The 17378-nt window shown below is 38.0% G+C and overlaps 1 pseudogene; it reads right to left on the reverse strand.

The window, feature by feature from the left end:
• Positions 1-822: 822 nt before the first annotated feature.
• On the reverse strand, positions 823-17101 carry LOC145907344 (uncharacterized; annotated as a pseudogene).
• Positions 17102-17378: the final 277 nt, after the last annotated feature.

The raw sequence follows: 17378 nt of genomic DNA on the forward strand, positions 1-17378 counted from the left end.
TAATGCAGAATTTGAAAAAATTGCGGTGAATTTTGTTGCGATAATAAACTTGAACAATCACCAGTGAAGTACCTCATCGTTTTATTAAGTTGTGACGGAAAGCGATTGTTTAGCACCACGAATTTATTCGGATAAATTAATGGAATCATTTAAGATGTTCCGCAAGCCCGTAGGCAAAGCTACTGCCAGGCAAAAAGTAGTTCTGCGACAAGATATCTGTGTTCCATAAATCTTAGTTTTGTGGGATTTTCTCGGCTCCATTATTCTGTGTTCCATTTTTTCCTTTTGTGCGCATAAGCCTCGCTGGCAGCTCCCGCACGAATGAATCGCCTTGTATGACTTCACGCAACAATATTTTCGCTTTCGCCGCAACGGTTTAAAGGTCAGTGTGATCGGCGGTATCTTAGAAACCTATGACCGTATCAAGCTTCTTTTTTCACTAAAAATTGTGGAAAGTTCTGACCGTCATATTTTATTTTAATTTTTCATGTCATATGCACTTTAACGCTATACCGTGATCCGGAGGTCTTTTCCGCTTATCTGAATAATGACACAACAAGCAAAAGGTTTCATGTTTTAAAGTTCCATGTTTATTATTTTATAGGTGATGATTTGTGAAGCAAAGTATTTACAAAATATTCACAGCATCAAGAAAACACACTTGTGAATTCGGTGCGATCGTGGTGGTAATAAGTATATGCGGGTAATATATTGTTACTTCTTCTGAATTTGCACAAGGATATAACTTAAGACAATTTCTTTTGTTTTTATTAAATCACGCAAATAATTCCATTTATTTGTTTTGGTTTATCTTCAGTTTTATTACATCACAGGTCTTATTTTCATTTCCGAACGTTCACGTGATACCGGACGCCACTTATTCGAATCGCCTGCGCTTGTCTCCTCCTTGTAATACTTTCCGTTCAGGTTGGAGTAATGACAATCCCCATACCACCAAGCTCCATGATATCTAACAGCACAGTTTCCACCATCTGAATCATGATCTCGGTCATGTGTGGAGAATGGCCTCTGATTGTGATATTCCAGCCGATCAACTATTGGTGCAAATTTTAACAGTTTAGTTTGCGGTTCAGATGTTAACCAGCTAATCACCTTGCATATAATTGAGAGCAGTGAATGTTTAATATATATAGATTTAACGCATTTTGTGAGTAACACAGACAAATGTGCCAATAACGCTATAATTTCGAAATACATTATTTTTTAATTCCGATTTTTTAGTATTGCGTATTCAGACTTCGTAAAAATTTTAGTTCTTGGAGACATTTTTTCTATTTATTTTAAACTTTCGATTTTGGCGGCTAGCGAATTTCACAAATCATAAAAAAATATTTATTAACCTCCACACAAGTGATTGGCTCGTATATTTACTTCAAAAGTATGCGGATTATCATGGAAAAAAAGTCTTGCATAAAAAAAGGAAATACGAGTAAATTCAGCACGGCAATAATTGGAAAATGGCACGCGTAAAATATTTCTTTATTTGACCAATACAAGCCATAACGCTCGAAAAGGACATCGCAGTTTTTTGTAGGATATAAACGGTCACCAGATGGATCTAAAAAGTCTTGTCAGGAGGCACGCGACCGAATAGTATAAAATATTTAGCACGCATCCTCATGTGAGTTTTGTAACTCACCCACAATTTAGAGCAGGGGTGCACACACCGCGGCCGTACACATGCTTAATGTTACATTTGTATTGTCGGTCGTGCATTGTAAAGAATTTAACAGGTTTTTCTTGGATGTTTGGCTTGTTGAATTGGTCAGTCTTTGTTAAAAAAACAGAATAAAATCTTTCATTTTTACGTAAGAAATATTTCTTTACACTTCACGACATAATTAAATGCGTAATTGTCAGTTGGGACTCACTGGCGACTGTTGGTAAAATAAAGTTCGTGTGATGCGGCCGGTATTAATAAAAAGGTTGTGCGCCCCTGAGTTAGAGAGTCTATTAAACCTCCTTTGTATCAAGCTAATTAGTTAAACATGTTTGCTCACTTACCTGCGTCACCAGTGTACCCACCAACAGTCAGACGGTAATTCTCCCCTGATGAACCGATGCTGAAGTTGCTGTGAAGATGGTACAAATAGGAACTCAAAAACTTGGCACTCAAACGCACGCATGTAGTTACCTGTACTTTGCATAATGCTTTGTGTTATCGAAATTTTGCAGGTCAACGCGGAGCTCTTGAAGTTTTCAACTTGTAAGTTCGTGCATCAGCTGCAAGCCTTAATTAATCAACAAACATTAAGTTTGATTCGTTTTTGCTTTTGCAAACGTTGTTGGTGTTTGAAGATGAAAAAGCTTTGCTTGCGCTAATGCGCAGCCCAAGATAGACAATCGTGACGACGAGGAAATACTAACATATTTACACACAAGCCCGTCTACCATTACTAGTGTTTGAAACTACCATTGGAGGCGCCAAAGAAGGAACCTAATTGGGAGTTGGTAAAATCTGAAGTAAACAAAATACACAATTGATTTGAATGCGGGTATTGCTAATGTCGAATTACCTAACCAAAACTCTCCAGTCAAGGAACCAAATCCATTTTCATATTCTCTCCAGTCCCGGTAGAAATCAGTTGAACCATCAAATCTTTTCTGTACAACCTGAAAATTTAAAACAAGCCTAATTGACATTTTTAAAATGTACTGCTCTTCTGGCATAAAAGTACAGCAGTACATTTTTAAATTGCAATATGCCTGGCAGCAACAGGAATTTCAAACCTAATTGACGTTTTGTTTTGTCAGTAAGTGCGTTTTTGTTTGATATTTCCATCGGCTCACCGCCTTCATTTATCATGTCGCAATACACTTGGTAAGGTATAGTTGTTGTAGATTTTTCGTGACCTAATGTTGAAATTTGGCAGAAAAAACAATAGAAAACGCCTTTTTTGTATAATTTGATTTAGGGCATCTGTGGGATAATTTATGCTTCATGTCAACGGTTGCATTGATGCATGGCCAGTTTGTCATTGTTCGGAATTTCTTTCCACTGGGTTTTGGGTAATGGTATTTTTAGGTCGTCTTGTCAAGCGTGTTTCATTTAGAGTGTAGCGATAGCAACATCTGTTCATTCATGTGATTTGTGTCTTTTTTTGTCCCTTGTGTAAAATGGTTTAGCAGGTGTTTGGCGTCAAATTAATGTTAAGTGATTTGGTCGCTTAGAGACTTTAAGTTTTCCCATGTGACTGTCCTTTATAGTCTTTCAGTAACCGACCTTTCTTCAATGTCCGCTGACCTTTGATTTCTTTGATCGTCCTTCTTTTCACAACACTTCGATCACATGTTTCTCTCCGATTTAAATAATGTAACTTTCCGTGTGCGTTTAGCTGAGGCGGGCCGAGGCACCTCAGTTCATTGGTTGTGTGATTCGGTTCTGTTCAATTCTGTCTGAGCGTTTGGGCATAAATTCACTCAGTTTGGCGTTGATATAGTTATGTTAATTTCGTATTCAAAATTGTTCATGGTAAATAAATTTTGAAGGAATGTTTGCATCAAGTTTCAATTTAAGTCAGGTTAGGAAAACACAACAATTAGAACTCACGTGCGATCTTATGTCAAACGCGTTAATTAAATAGGATTTCCCATTGATCATCAATAATATTGTGAAGACCCGACTCGAGGCTAAATTTTGGCATATAAGTTGCAACAGCATCCCGTTTTATTTGAGCTTCGGTGCCTTTTTAATGTGTTTGCATAACATTACCATGTTCATTCAAATAAAGTTTTCCTTTGTCAATGTCAATGAACAAGAAATGATTTAACTCACGAGCCAACCACCACCGTCCGTTTCCATGTCACAATATCCTTGATAGTAAACAGGGTTAGTGAAGAAATATATTCCGCTCCTGTTAAAACCCTTGTCCAGTGCATCTTTGCAACTTGTCAATTTTAAGTGAGAAACAGATTCTCAAAACAAAAGCAACACGATTTAATTAATAAAAAAATACGATATTACAAACTTCATGCCACAAATACCTGTATTAACTTGAAGTTTTGTTTCCATTGCTTCCATCTTTGCTTCCAATCTCCTAAATTCGTCTTCCCAGGTGTTATTGGCACCGGGCTCTCCTTTCGGGCCCTGGACACCACGAGGCCCAACAGCTCCCTTTGGACCCCGTTTTCCAGGAGGACCCGCTGGTCCTGGTATCGGATCTTCGTTGCTTCCTCCACAAGTCAGGATGACCTGATTCGCTCTTTGGCACAAGCTTAGAATTGGACAAGTTAGAAAAAGCAGCAGAATGCAGCTGATATTTGCCATCTGCATTTTGAAAGTAGGCCTACAGAAGTTAAACAAGAAACATCATGAAATGTTACATGCTGATCATGTCAAGTCGGACGCAGCAATATGCTTTATAAAAGGAAACTACCCTTTTTATTACATTTTATCCGTTTGTTGTTCATTTGTCTTTAATTGAGTTGCTCATTTCATTTTTGATTTACTTTTTATTCATCGAAAATGTGGTGTTTTTTCTACACGACATATGAATATACAAAAGTTAGTAACGTGCAGATAGTTTCACATCACAATCATTACATTGGGTTTTAAGAGTTCTGTTTTAGGTTAGCTGAATTTCGAAACCACAGCGTTCTTTTGGCGGTTGTTGATTTGATAACTTGGTCGTTTGCAATTGAACTATCTTTTTAGTCCTGTGACCTAATTTAAAAACTTAATATTTAACATACAAAAACGACTGCAGTTCATCCAGATGATTTTAGCGTTTCGTATCTTTCGTCACAAACTCCTCACACTGTGCAAACATACAACCACCTTTACACATAGCAAGTATGTCCCTCTGTCTTGATCTGCAACGATATATTAAACACTCTATCTCTTTTTCTGGCGACGGCACTGCCAACATTAGCACGTAACCACTTGAGATTCGAGAGTTTCAACTGATAATGGTATAAGCACTTGACGAAACGTTTTAAATATATAAAACAGGGCAAAGTGTTTAACAGTACGGGCCAGTCTCTTTATTCTCAGAATCTTACCTAAATCTGCAACAATATTTCAAGTTTTCTGGCGCCTTTATACTTGAATGTTATTTCAGTTTGCTGGGAACCGTCAGGTATTTGCGTAAACATTGCTGGGAACCGTCAGGTATTTGCGTAAATATTGCTGGAAACCGTCATTTAATTGTGAACATTTTGCAGGGAACCGTCATGTAATTGTGGAAATATGGCTGGGAACCGTCGCGTAATTGTGGAAATATAGCTGGGAACCGTCAGGTATTTGTGGAAATAGTGCAGGCAACCGTCAAGTACTTGTCAAAACATTGCTGGGAACCGTCAGGTATTTGTGGAAATAGTGCAGGCAACCGTCAAGTACTTGTCAAAACATTGCTGGGAACCGTCATTTGGAATTGTGACATTGCCATATATATGTGAAGTATCAAACAGATCAATTTATTTGAACTTGGGCATTGCGTAAGAATGAAAGTTCCACAAAAGATTTCCCAAATATTTAGGTCAGTGGTTCTTAATCTTGGTTACATCAAACCCCAGGGGTTCGATTCCGACGTTTCAGGGGTTCGACGAAGCTCCAATGATTTACAAAAATCAGCGAACGTTTCAGTCACATTTATCTCTTAAATAGTTTCGCAAGTTAAGTTGGCACGAGGAGGTTGGATTGTAGCCATTGAATACTTTCACTCGCATGAGTAAAGATAGTAATTGCTGGGCACTTGCGTGAATTTGAAAATCGTTCGTAGTCATGGCTGTCGTAAACATTCATCACACACATACAACATTAGTTACTGGCGGTGCGGTTTTCGATATCGCGGCAAACTGCCGGACGTTCATACGTGTCGGCGCCTGCCGTGAAGACGTGATTTTCTCCCTTGCAGCGACTGACGGCGGAGTTAAATCTGATTTAACTTTTCCGTCAACCGCAATGCTCGGAAGATTGTTTTCGCGTGGTATTTGGTTTGTTATGATGAATTTTAGGTGGTTTAAAGTACTTTTATTTATACATTGAGTGTTTGGTAAAAAAATACCAGAAATTAATTAATAGATGATTATTATTGTTCGCAATGACGCAATAATTATTTTTTTGTTATTTTGAAAACGTTTGTTTAAATAAATCTGGTGCATCAGAGCCACAAACCTGGTCATTTTCTGATCCAAAAGTAATAGCGAACTAAATAATGCATTTTTTTTTGAGTCACGCTCTGTACATGATTATTTTATTGATTTTGAAGTTAAACGTTAACAACAATTTGTCCTATCAACGATTTTTCGATACAGAGGTCAAGGTGTTTTGGTTATTTAAACCGTACTTCGGGTATGAATCCCGCTGTCGCTTCAGACGGTGCGAAAATAATCCGCGAACAACCGCGTCTGTTGTGCAGAAGAGGGCGTTCCAAAACATATTTTTTCGTGCTGTAGTGCATTTAAAACACATTCCCGTGGCTGGGATAAATATGCTTTATAGAGCGACCATATCTGGCCACGTATGCGAATTCAAAGTCTCGGGCTTTAGTCATATCTCCCCGACCCATCTTCAACACCATTGCATTCTAGTTGCGGTAAACGAAAAAACATAACATCCTGCATGCGAAAATGTCTTTGCTTGTACGCTGTAACCTAAATTCACTAAAATTGTGTCAGAGTGATTTCAGTTCGTATTCCGTTTCGTTTTAAGTCTATATATTCTAATTATTGCTATTTTTGCATGTTTTCGGGGGTTCGACGAATCCTTGCAGAGAATCGAAGGAGTTCGATGAGGTTGAAAGGTTAAGAACCACTAATTAAGGTTCTGATACTCAGACAAGAAAGCAACGAAGCGGGAAGTTTTCAGAGGGAATTTTGGGAAAAAGGAACATCGACTTCTTTCTACGTCTGTCTCGTATTTGAGCTGCATGTCTTGGTCTTTTTCGGTGCGAGCTTGGGAGTATGTGTAATGTGTAGTCACAGACTAAACTCACTGCACAACTATATGATTGACTCAAATGTTGCCAAATAAAAAGGTAACAAATATTAACAAAATGATGGAATTTAAATTTTTTTGATTATTAGTTTTTTCTTCTATCTCTTTCAAACGAATGTTCACTGGCATCGCAGCCAAGGCTTGGCACCCAAGCTTGATCAGCCACTGTGGCCCCTATAGGCGCAATGGGTCTTTTGGGCCTGTTGGCTAATAATTGCCTGAATGTCTCTCTGTAGAATTCACAATGGCAAATACATTAATTCGAATAACAGTTTATTATCAGGCTTTTGGGAATAAATTCCAAGCCCCGGCGAATGGCTTATGGAGTGTCAGTATTGATGGCCTTGTCACAATGATAATAGAGAATGCAATTGAACATGTAACAGACTGATCTTAACTCAACTTGTAATGCCATGCACTGCGATTTGAAACGTAAGATCACGTGACTATGCTAGAGCAACAGCGACACATAGTGGAAGAGGAAAAAGGGAATGTCACGAAATGACTGTTAAAACTTGTCATTGTCCGCTGCTATATCCACATCGCTATATGACTTAGACCTTAGTTTCGTATATGTTTAATATTTTCCCCGAAAAGTTACGCTCAATATTTTGTAAAGTAGATATGTTCACATTTTACACAGCAACAGACAATACACATGGAAATATTTTTCGAAACCGTCACGCATTTGTGGAAATATTGCTGGGAACCTTTGGGTTCATTACCAAAGTCATAAGAAGTTTCTCTCAGGAGCTATAGAGAAGGTCAAACCTTGGTAATTAAAATGTGTGTGCAAGCGAAGCAACAGATACGTCAAAACCACTCGTACAGGATGCAATCAGGACTGGTATCGGCAATCAAACCTGGGAAATAATGTGAAAGACATCGGCAAAAGGCGCAATGTGATTCCATCGAACCAACGTTCTTCGTATCAATGCAATGGATAAACACGGAAACTGCATAATGGTAACTGAATTTAATGCCTCACAAAAAATAAAACAACATTTTGGTTTGGTAGATATGACGATGCATCAGCACAAAAAACACTTCCGGTGTCTCTACGGGGGAAATCGCTTCTTACGTGCAAGTTTCATGTAATTTCCTTTACCAATGAAAGGGCGCACAAAACAGAAGAGTGTCATTGTATAGTGACATTGCCATATTTATGTGAATCATCAAACAGATCAAGTTATTTGAACTTGGGCATTGCGTGAGAATGAAAGTTCCACAAAAGATTTCCCAAATATTTAAGTTCTGATAATGCGAAACGAAACAGAGTTTGGAGTTTGTCTGGATGGCAAATTTCTTGTGTTATGAGACGTAGCTGTGATTTGGTGTCAGGTATAAAGAGGGTTTCCATACCATGCTTATTTCTAGAATTTGTGCATATTTCCACAAGTAGTGTTTTTGAAAATAAATCTATGCCCTTTTCCAAGACACGTGTTTCCTTTGGACTTGCGTACTTGTTTTTTGTTTAGGTTTTGCGTCCTAACGGGTCTATTTCTTCAACAATTACGGATTATCAGTGACATGGCGCGGTGGTAAACGATTTCTGATGGACCACCTTCAGAAAAGTCCAATCATTCTGACGAATTAATATATCTTCAAGATCGGACGAAGTGTGAAATGCATTAGAAATGTCGACATCTAAAAGCAACATGCTTACGTTGACGATAATAACCCTGGGTGTAACACGTAATAGTAATTGCTGCAGATTGCTACATAATAAACCGTGCAAATGAAAGCGTTGGTTTGAGTTCGAATTTCCATGGCATTTTTATATTGGAAGACGAAGCTGGGCGTTTTCTGAAGGAAGATTGAGAAAAAAGAACGTTGACTTCTTTCTACGTCTCTCTCTCTTTTATTTTAGCTGCATGTCTTGCTCTTTTTCGGTGCGAGCTTGGAAGTATGCGTAATGTGTGGTCACAGACTAAACTCACTGCACAACTATATGATTGACTCAAATGTTGCCAAATCATAGGGTAACAAATATAAACAAAACAATGCAATTTAAATACTTTATATAATAGTTTTTTCTTATATATTTTTTTTTTAAATGTTCACTGGCATCGCAGCCAAGGCTTGGCACCTAAGCTTGATCAGCCACTGTGGGAACTGTAGGCGCAACAAATCCTATGGTGGCGAAAGGCCTGTTGGCTAATAATTGCCCAAATGTCTATTCCAATTGTCTCTCTGTTGAATTTACAATGACAAACACTTCGAATAACAGTTAATTATCGGGCTTTTGGGAATAAATTTCAATCCTCGGCGAATAGCTTATAGAGACTCAGTGTTGATAGTCTTGATACAGTGATAATAGAGAATGCAATTGAACACGTAACAGACTGATCTTAACTCAACTTGTAATGCCATGCACTGCGATTTGAAACGTAAGATCACGTGACATTGCTAGAGCACCAGCGCCACATAGCGGAAGAGAAAAAATGGAAATGTCACTCAATGACTGCTAAAACTTGTCATTGTCCGCTGCAATATCCACATCGCTACATGACTTATACCTTGGTTTCGTATATGTGCAAGATTTTCCCCGAAAGGTTACGCTCTATATTTTTGAAGCAAATGTGTTCACATTTTTCTCTTAAACAGTTTCGCAAGTTAAGTTGGCACGAGGAGGTTGGATTGTAACCATTGAATACTTTCACTCGCATGAGCTAAGATGGTAATTGCTGGGCACTTGCGTGAATTTGAAAATCGTTCGTAGTCATGGCTGACGTAAACATTCATCACACACGTACAACATTAGTGGCTGGCGGTGCGGTTTTCGATATCGCGGCAAATGACCGGGCGTTCATACGAGCCGGCGCCATGCCGTGAAGGCGTGATTTTCTGGCTTCAAGCGACCGGTGTTAAATCTGATTTGACTTTTCTGTCAACCGCAATGCTCGGAAGATTGTTTTCGCATGGTATTTGCTTTGTTATGATGAATTTTAGGTGGTTAAAATACTTTTATTTATACATTCAGTGTTTGGTAAAAAAATACCAGAAATAGATTAATAGATGATTATTACTGTTTACAATGACGCAATAATTATTTTTTTGTTATTTTGAAAACGTTTGTTTAAATAAATCTGGTGCATCAGAGCCACAAACCTGGTCATTTTCTGGTCCAAAAGTAATAGCAAACTAAATAATGCATTTGTTTTGAGTAACGCTCTGTACATGATTATTTTATTGATTTTAAAGTTAAACGTAACAACAATTTGTCCTATCAACGATTTTACGACACAGAGGGTCAAGGTGTTTTAAATCGCACTTAGTGTATGAATCCCGCTGTCGCTTCAGACGGTGCGCGAAAAACTCCGCAGACAACCGCGTCTGTTGTGCAGAAGAGGTTGTTCCAAAACATATTTTTTCGTGCTGTGATGCAATCAAAACACATTCCCGTGGTTAGGATAAGTATGCTTTATAGAGCGACCATATCTGGCCACGTATGGTGATGACCCCTATGGAATATTATGCGAATTTAAAATCTTGGACTTTAGTCATCTCTCCCCGACCCATCTTCAACACCATTGTATTCTGGTTTCGGTAAACAAAAAAACATAACATCCTGCATGCGAAAATGTCTTTGCTTGTACGCAGTATCCAAATACTAAAATTGTGTCAGATTGATTTCAATTCGTATTCCGTTTCGTTTTAAGTCTATATATTCTAATTATTGCTATTTTTGCATGTTTTCGTGGGTTCGACGAATCCTTGCAGAGAATCCAAGGGCTTCGATGAGGTTGAAAGGTTAAGAATCACTAATCAATGTTCTGATACTCAGACAAGAAAGCAACGAAGCGGGAAGTTTTCTGGGGGAATTTTGGGAAAAAGGAACTTTGACTTCTTTCCACGTCTCTCTCGTATTTTAACTGCATGTCTTGCTCTTTTTCGGTGGGAGCTTGGAAGTATGTGTAATGTGTAGTCACAGACTAAACTCACTGCACAACTATATGATTGACTCAAAAAGGGTAACAAATATTAACAAAATAATGCAATTTAAATATTTTATATAATAGTTTTTTCTTATATATTTTTTTATCAAAATGTTCACTGGCATCGCAGCCAAGGCTTGGCACCTAAGCTTGATCAACCACTGTGGCTCCTATAGGCGCAACAAATCCTGTGGAGGCGAAAGGCCTGTTGGCCAATAATTGCCCGAATGTCTATTCCAACTGTCTCTCTGTAGAATTTACAATGACAAACACTTTAATTCGAATAACATTTTATTATCAGGCTTTGGGAATAAATTCCAATCCACGGCGAATAGCTCATAGAGACTCAGTGTTGATAGTCTTGTTGCATTGATAATAGAGAATGCAATTGAACACGTAACAGACTAATCTTAACTCAACTTGTAATGCCATGCGCTGCGATTTGAAACGTAATATCACGTGACAATGCTAGTACAGCAGCGACACATAGTGGAAGAGGAAAAAGGGAATGTTAAGCAATGACTGTTAAAATTTGACATTGTCCGCTGCAATATCCACATCGCTATGTGACTTAAACCTTGGTTTCCTACATAAGTAAGATTTTCCCCGAAATGTTCGCAAATGCGTTTGAACGCTCAGTATAATGTAGGATTGTAGAACATGACCCACTCAAACAATGTAGGATTGACCACACGAACATAGGAGTTTGTTAACGACGGACGAAAGGTCTTCTTTTTGAATCGAAAATTCTGCGCAAGTTTGAGTGGGTCATGTTCCACGCCCTATACAGTCTTACTGTCTGTGCAGCGGTAATCGAATCGTGTTGATCTCCGACGGACTCGGTGGTTGATACGGCCTGGGTATGACAACCTCATCACACAGAGTTTTGCGTTTTTGTGTGTGGGTTTTGGAATGGCCACCTCATATTGTTTATTCATTACCGAACTTACGCACATAGCAACGAACTTGTTTTAACCTATTTTTTTTTCGAAATTATGGTTATTTTGTTAACATGTGTGCACTACGGTATATAAGCATATATTACCGTGCAAAATAAGTTTAATTCTAGCGCTATACATGGAAGGAGCATGAATTATGGATCGTGGCAAAAGATATTACGGAAGAAAGGGCCCGATTTTTTAGCTGCAGTATCTTTGTATCCGAAGGCATAACAAAAATATTAGGAAAGCTATTTTTATAGCAAGCAATAGGTTTTCGTACACGAGTCACAAACCGTTGTCATTTGTATTTAATCTAAAAGAAACGACCGTTTGCAACTGTTCTGGTTACGTCGTGTGATTAGTATAATGTGCCAAAATCAATCTGTGACTACCTGTGTGATTACTACCACCGTGCGGAAAACTGATAGCAATTAACTGTCATATAAATGCGTTCTTGTAATCCATGGGTGCACAACCTTTTTACTATTGCCGACCGCATCACACACACCACTGTGTGCTAACGGCCGCCACTGAATATACTATTTTTTCAACGATATACCCCTGATAATTACGACAAGTTGACGTGAGCATTATTAGAAAGGAATGGAAGTGATTCCATATCTGAAATAATGTGCACTATTTATTATTTACATTTGCCAAATTACGTATATTACAATGTAATGAAATGTCGAATTATTCAATGACTGCCTTGTTCTTGCACGCTAGGTTCACGTCTCCATCATAAAACAATCCACTTCCCATTTGGGATTAAATGCCCTTTTCTCTTGTTTTAACAGCCTTTTGCGTTTCAGCGACATGACTGAGCGATTCCACTGTTTAGCTTTTCGACAACTGCACATGCGTACTTGACAATTCACCAATATGCTATTAATGTTTTATGACGTCACCATCCCTATTGTTGCGCTTTGTCTCGGTTGCGGTGGCTGCACCAGTTACTACTCGCTACATCGAACGAATGTGTATTACGCGGAAATGGAAATGGTCCTAATTAAAAGCCTAACTCTTGAGACCGCTAGAAAAACAAGTTTCAGAAGCAACGACGGCCGCCAATGCATATATTTTGATATAAATGTGCACGGCCGCATGCGGCCTTACGGCCGCAGGTTGTGCACCGCTGCCCTAACCCATCATTCACTTGTTGTGCTTTTGTTTAGTGTAAAATTACCAAACCAGCAGTTTTACAATGTTTTCCTTTTGCGCGGTGCCGGGTCCGTCACCGAGCACATAGAACACAACACGCAATTGTATTCAATGTTGAGCAGAATGGGAGGCGCGATGGAAACACATAAACTACGAAAATTTCCATTTGTTTTAAGATTGATTTATTAATAGCGGCTCGAGACACACGCTTTTGGTGAAACGAGCCTGTTTTTCTTCTGAATGTCTATTTACCTTCCGCAGAGTTATAAAAATATGATAGGAATTCTATTTAAGGAAAAGTCATTACATGAGCCACAAACAGTTTTTGAAAAAAAAACGCATGTAATCATAGTCTAATCTTTTTTCATGTAAGCGCTTTAAGATGTTACGCAAACCCGTAAGCAATTTCACTGCCAGACAAAAAGTAGTTCTACGAAAAGATATCTGTGATCCATAAATTTTAGTTTTGTGGGTTTTTCTCAGCGGGCTTTGTCGGCCTTAAAAAATTAATTACCGGTACTTATCATTTGCCGGGAGTGAACAAATCGACAGGGCTTCAATAAATACTAATTGACGCGATAAATAAACCAATAACGGTTCGTCTCCCTAGCTCATCATTCACTTTTTGTGCTCCTGTTGATGGAAAATTACCAAACCAGCAGTTTACAATGTTTTCCTTTTGCGCGCATAAGCTCCCGCACGAATGAATCGCCTTGTAAGACGTCACGCAACAATGATCTCGCTTTCGCACGATTACGTTCGCAACGATTTAAACGTAAGTGTGATCGGCTGTATCTTAGAAACTTGAGATCGTATCAAGGTACTTTCTTCACCAAAAATTGTAGAAAGTTCTGACCATTTTATGTTTGAGTTATTTTCCATGTCATATGAACTTTAACGCTAAACTGTGACCCGAAAGTCTCTTCCGCTTATCTGAATAATGACACAAAAAGCAAAAGCTTTCATGTTTTAAAGTTCCATGTATATTATTTTATATGTGATGACTTGTGAAGCAAAGTATTTACAAAATATTAACAGCATCAAGCAAACACACTTGTAAATTCGATGCAATCGTGGTGGTAACGTGTATGTGCGGTTAATAAATTGTTCATTTCTTCAAAGAATAAAGAATAAAAAATGTTTCCAGTAATTTCGATGATTTCTCGTTAATAACGCTAATAGTCATTCATTTCTTTTGTTTTATCTTCAGTTTTATTACATCACAGGTCTTATTTTCATTTCCGAACGTTTACGTGATACCGGAAACCAACAGTTCGAATCGAGTGCTCCTGTCTCCTCCTTGTAATACTTTCCGTTCAGGTTGGAGTGATAACAACTCTTATACCACCAAGCTCCATGATCACTAACAGCACAGTTTACACCATATGAATCATGATCTCGGTCATGTGTGGAGAATGGCATCTGATTGTGATATTCCAGCCAATCACCTATTGGTGCAAATTTTTGACAGTTTAATTTGCGGTTCAGATGTTAACCAGCCAATCACCTGGCATACATTTGAAAGAAGTGAATGTTTAATATAGATGGATTTAACGCATTTTGTGAGTAACATAGACAAATGTGCCAATAACGCTATAATTGCGAAACACATTATTTTTGTTGTTGTTCGGTACCTAGTATAGGGTACCCTGCAGATCGACGTTGACCGAAAGGTACCACAAAGTGGAAACTAGTGTGCCTGCTAGTGTGAAAGCTAGCACAGTGCCACTCAACAGCTGCACTGATGAGACCTTACAGGTCGAAACAGTGCGTGTACACACCCTGTCTGCAGCTTTACATTATTTTTTAATTCCAATTTTTAGTATTGCGTATTCAGACTTCGTAAAAATTTTAGATCTTGGAGACATTTTTCCGTTTATTTTATTCTTTCGGTTTTGGCGGCTAGCGATTTTCACAAATGATAAAAAAATGTTTATTAACCTCCACACAAGTGATTGGTTCGTATATTTACTTCAAAAGTATAAACGGTCAACAGATGAGGATCTAAAAAGTCTTGTCAGGAGGCACGCGACCGGATAATACAAAATATTTTAGCACGCATCCTCATGTGAGTTTTGTAACTCACCCACGATTTAGAGCAGGGGTGCGCACACTGCGGCCGTAAACATGCTTTATATTACATTTGTATTGTCGGCCGTGCATTGTAAAAAACCTAACAGGTTTTGCTTGGATGTTTGGCTTATTGAATTGTTCAGTTTTGGTTACAAAACAAAATAAAATCTTTCATTTTTATGCAAGAAATATTGGTAAATGTAAAATTTCATTACACTATAAGGGATAAGTAAATGCGAAATTATTAGTTTGGACTCACTGGCGACTGTTAGTAAAATAAAGTCTGTGTGATGCGGCCGGTATTAATAAAAAGGCTGTGCGCCCCTGAGTTAGAGACTTTATTAAACCTCCTTTGTATGAAGGTAATTAGATAAACATGTTTGCTCACTTACCTGCGTCACCAGTGTACCCACCAACAGTCAGACGATAATTCTCCCCTGATGAACCGATGCTGAAGTTGCTGTCAAGATGGTATAAATAGGAACTCAAAAACTTGGCACTCAAACTCACGCATGTAGTTACCTGTACTTTGCATGATACTTTGTGTCATCGAAATTTTGCAGGTCAACGCGGAGCTCTTGACGTTTCCAACTTGTCAGTTCGTGCATCAGCTCCAAGCCTTAATTAATTAACAAACGTGTTATTTTTTTATGCTTTTTACAAATGTTGTTGGTGTTTAGAGATGAAAAAGCTGTGCTTGCACTAATGCGCAGCCCAATATATGACAATCGTGACGACGAGGAAATACTAACACATTTACACACAAGCCTATCTACCATTGTTAGTGTTTGAAACTACCGCTGGAGGCACAAAAGAACGAAATCTAATTGGGAGTTTGTAAAATGTAAATAAACAAAATAAACAATTGATTTGAATGCGGGTATTGCTAATGTCGAATTACCTAACCAAAACTCTCCAGTCAAGGAACCAAATCCATTTTCATATTCTCTCCAGCCCCGATAAAAATTAGTTGAACCATCATATCTTTTCTGTACAACCTGAAAATTTAAAAAGAAAAACAAAATTGACATTGTCTTGCCTGGATTTTCGCTTAATATTTCCATCGAGCAATTACATGCATCCGTTATGTTTCAGTGTTCTACGCTTGTTATAATTAAAATTGAAACAGATACTTTTATAGAAAACGTTTGTATTTCCTGCTGTAATTAATTTAAGACATTTCGTTTTATTTGTAGTTTCGGTTGCATTGTTTGCATAACATTACCCTGCTTTTTTTTAATAAAATTAATCATTCTTTGTCAAACCTCTACAATTAACAAAAAAATGAAAAAAAATATGAACTCACTAGCCAACCACCACCATCAGTTTGCATGTCGCAATATCCTTGGTAAGGCCGAGGAGAAGATAAATTGTAAACCCCGCTCTGTGTCATTCCGTGTTGCAACGCATCTTTGCAACTGGCGTAAACAACACGATTCGTATCTCCTACAAAATGAAACGTAATCATTGGTTTGAATATGAATTATGTCCCTTTAACGCAGATACATCTTTACTGATATCGACAACATTGCAATAATAAAAAAAAAACTTTCACCAAACCTGACATTACTGTAAGATTGTTCTCCAATTCATCCTGTTTTGATGCTAATTTCACGACAGAAACGTTTACGTCTGTTAAAAGAATAGAATATATTAAAAATAACCTTAAATCATTTGTGCTTAAGGTTTAAACCAAGTGCCACTAACGCAGTTCCAAAACAAAAGTAAATGTTTTAACTTTAGCAAAACTAAATACGTTTAAGTTCAGTTTCCATTGCTTCCATCTTTGCTTCCAATCTCCTGAATTCATCTTCCCAGGTGTTATTGGCACCTGGTTCACCTTTCGGACCCTGGACACCATGAGGCCCAACAGCTCCCTTTGGACCCCGTTTTCCAGGAGGACCCGCTGGTCCTGGTATCGGATCTTCGTTGCTTCCTCCACAAGTCAGGATGACCTGATTGGCTCTTTGGCACAAGCTTAGAATTGGACAAGTTAGAAAAAGCAGCAAAATGCAGCTGATATTTGCCATCTGAATTTTGAAAGTAGGCCTACAGAAGTTAAACAAGAAACAACATGAAATGTTACATGCTGATTATTTCAAGTCGGATACAGAAGAATGCATTACAAAAGGAAACTACCCTTTTTATTACAATTTATCCGCTTGTTGTCCATTTGTGTTTAATTGAGTTGCGCATTTTGTTTTTGTATCACTTTTTATTCATCGAAAGTGTGGTGTTTTTTCTACACGACATATGAATGTACAAAAATTAGTAACGTGCAGATAGTTTCATATCACAATCATTACA

The sequence above is a fragment of the Ascidia mentula genome, chromosome 6 (assembly GCF_947561715.1).
Source record: "Ascidia mentula chromosome 6, kaAscMent1.1, whole genome shotgun sequence".
Classification (NCBI taxonomy): domain Eukaryota; kingdom Metazoa; phylum Chordata; class Ascidiacea; order Phlebobranchia; family Ascidiidae; genus Ascidia; species Ascidia mentula.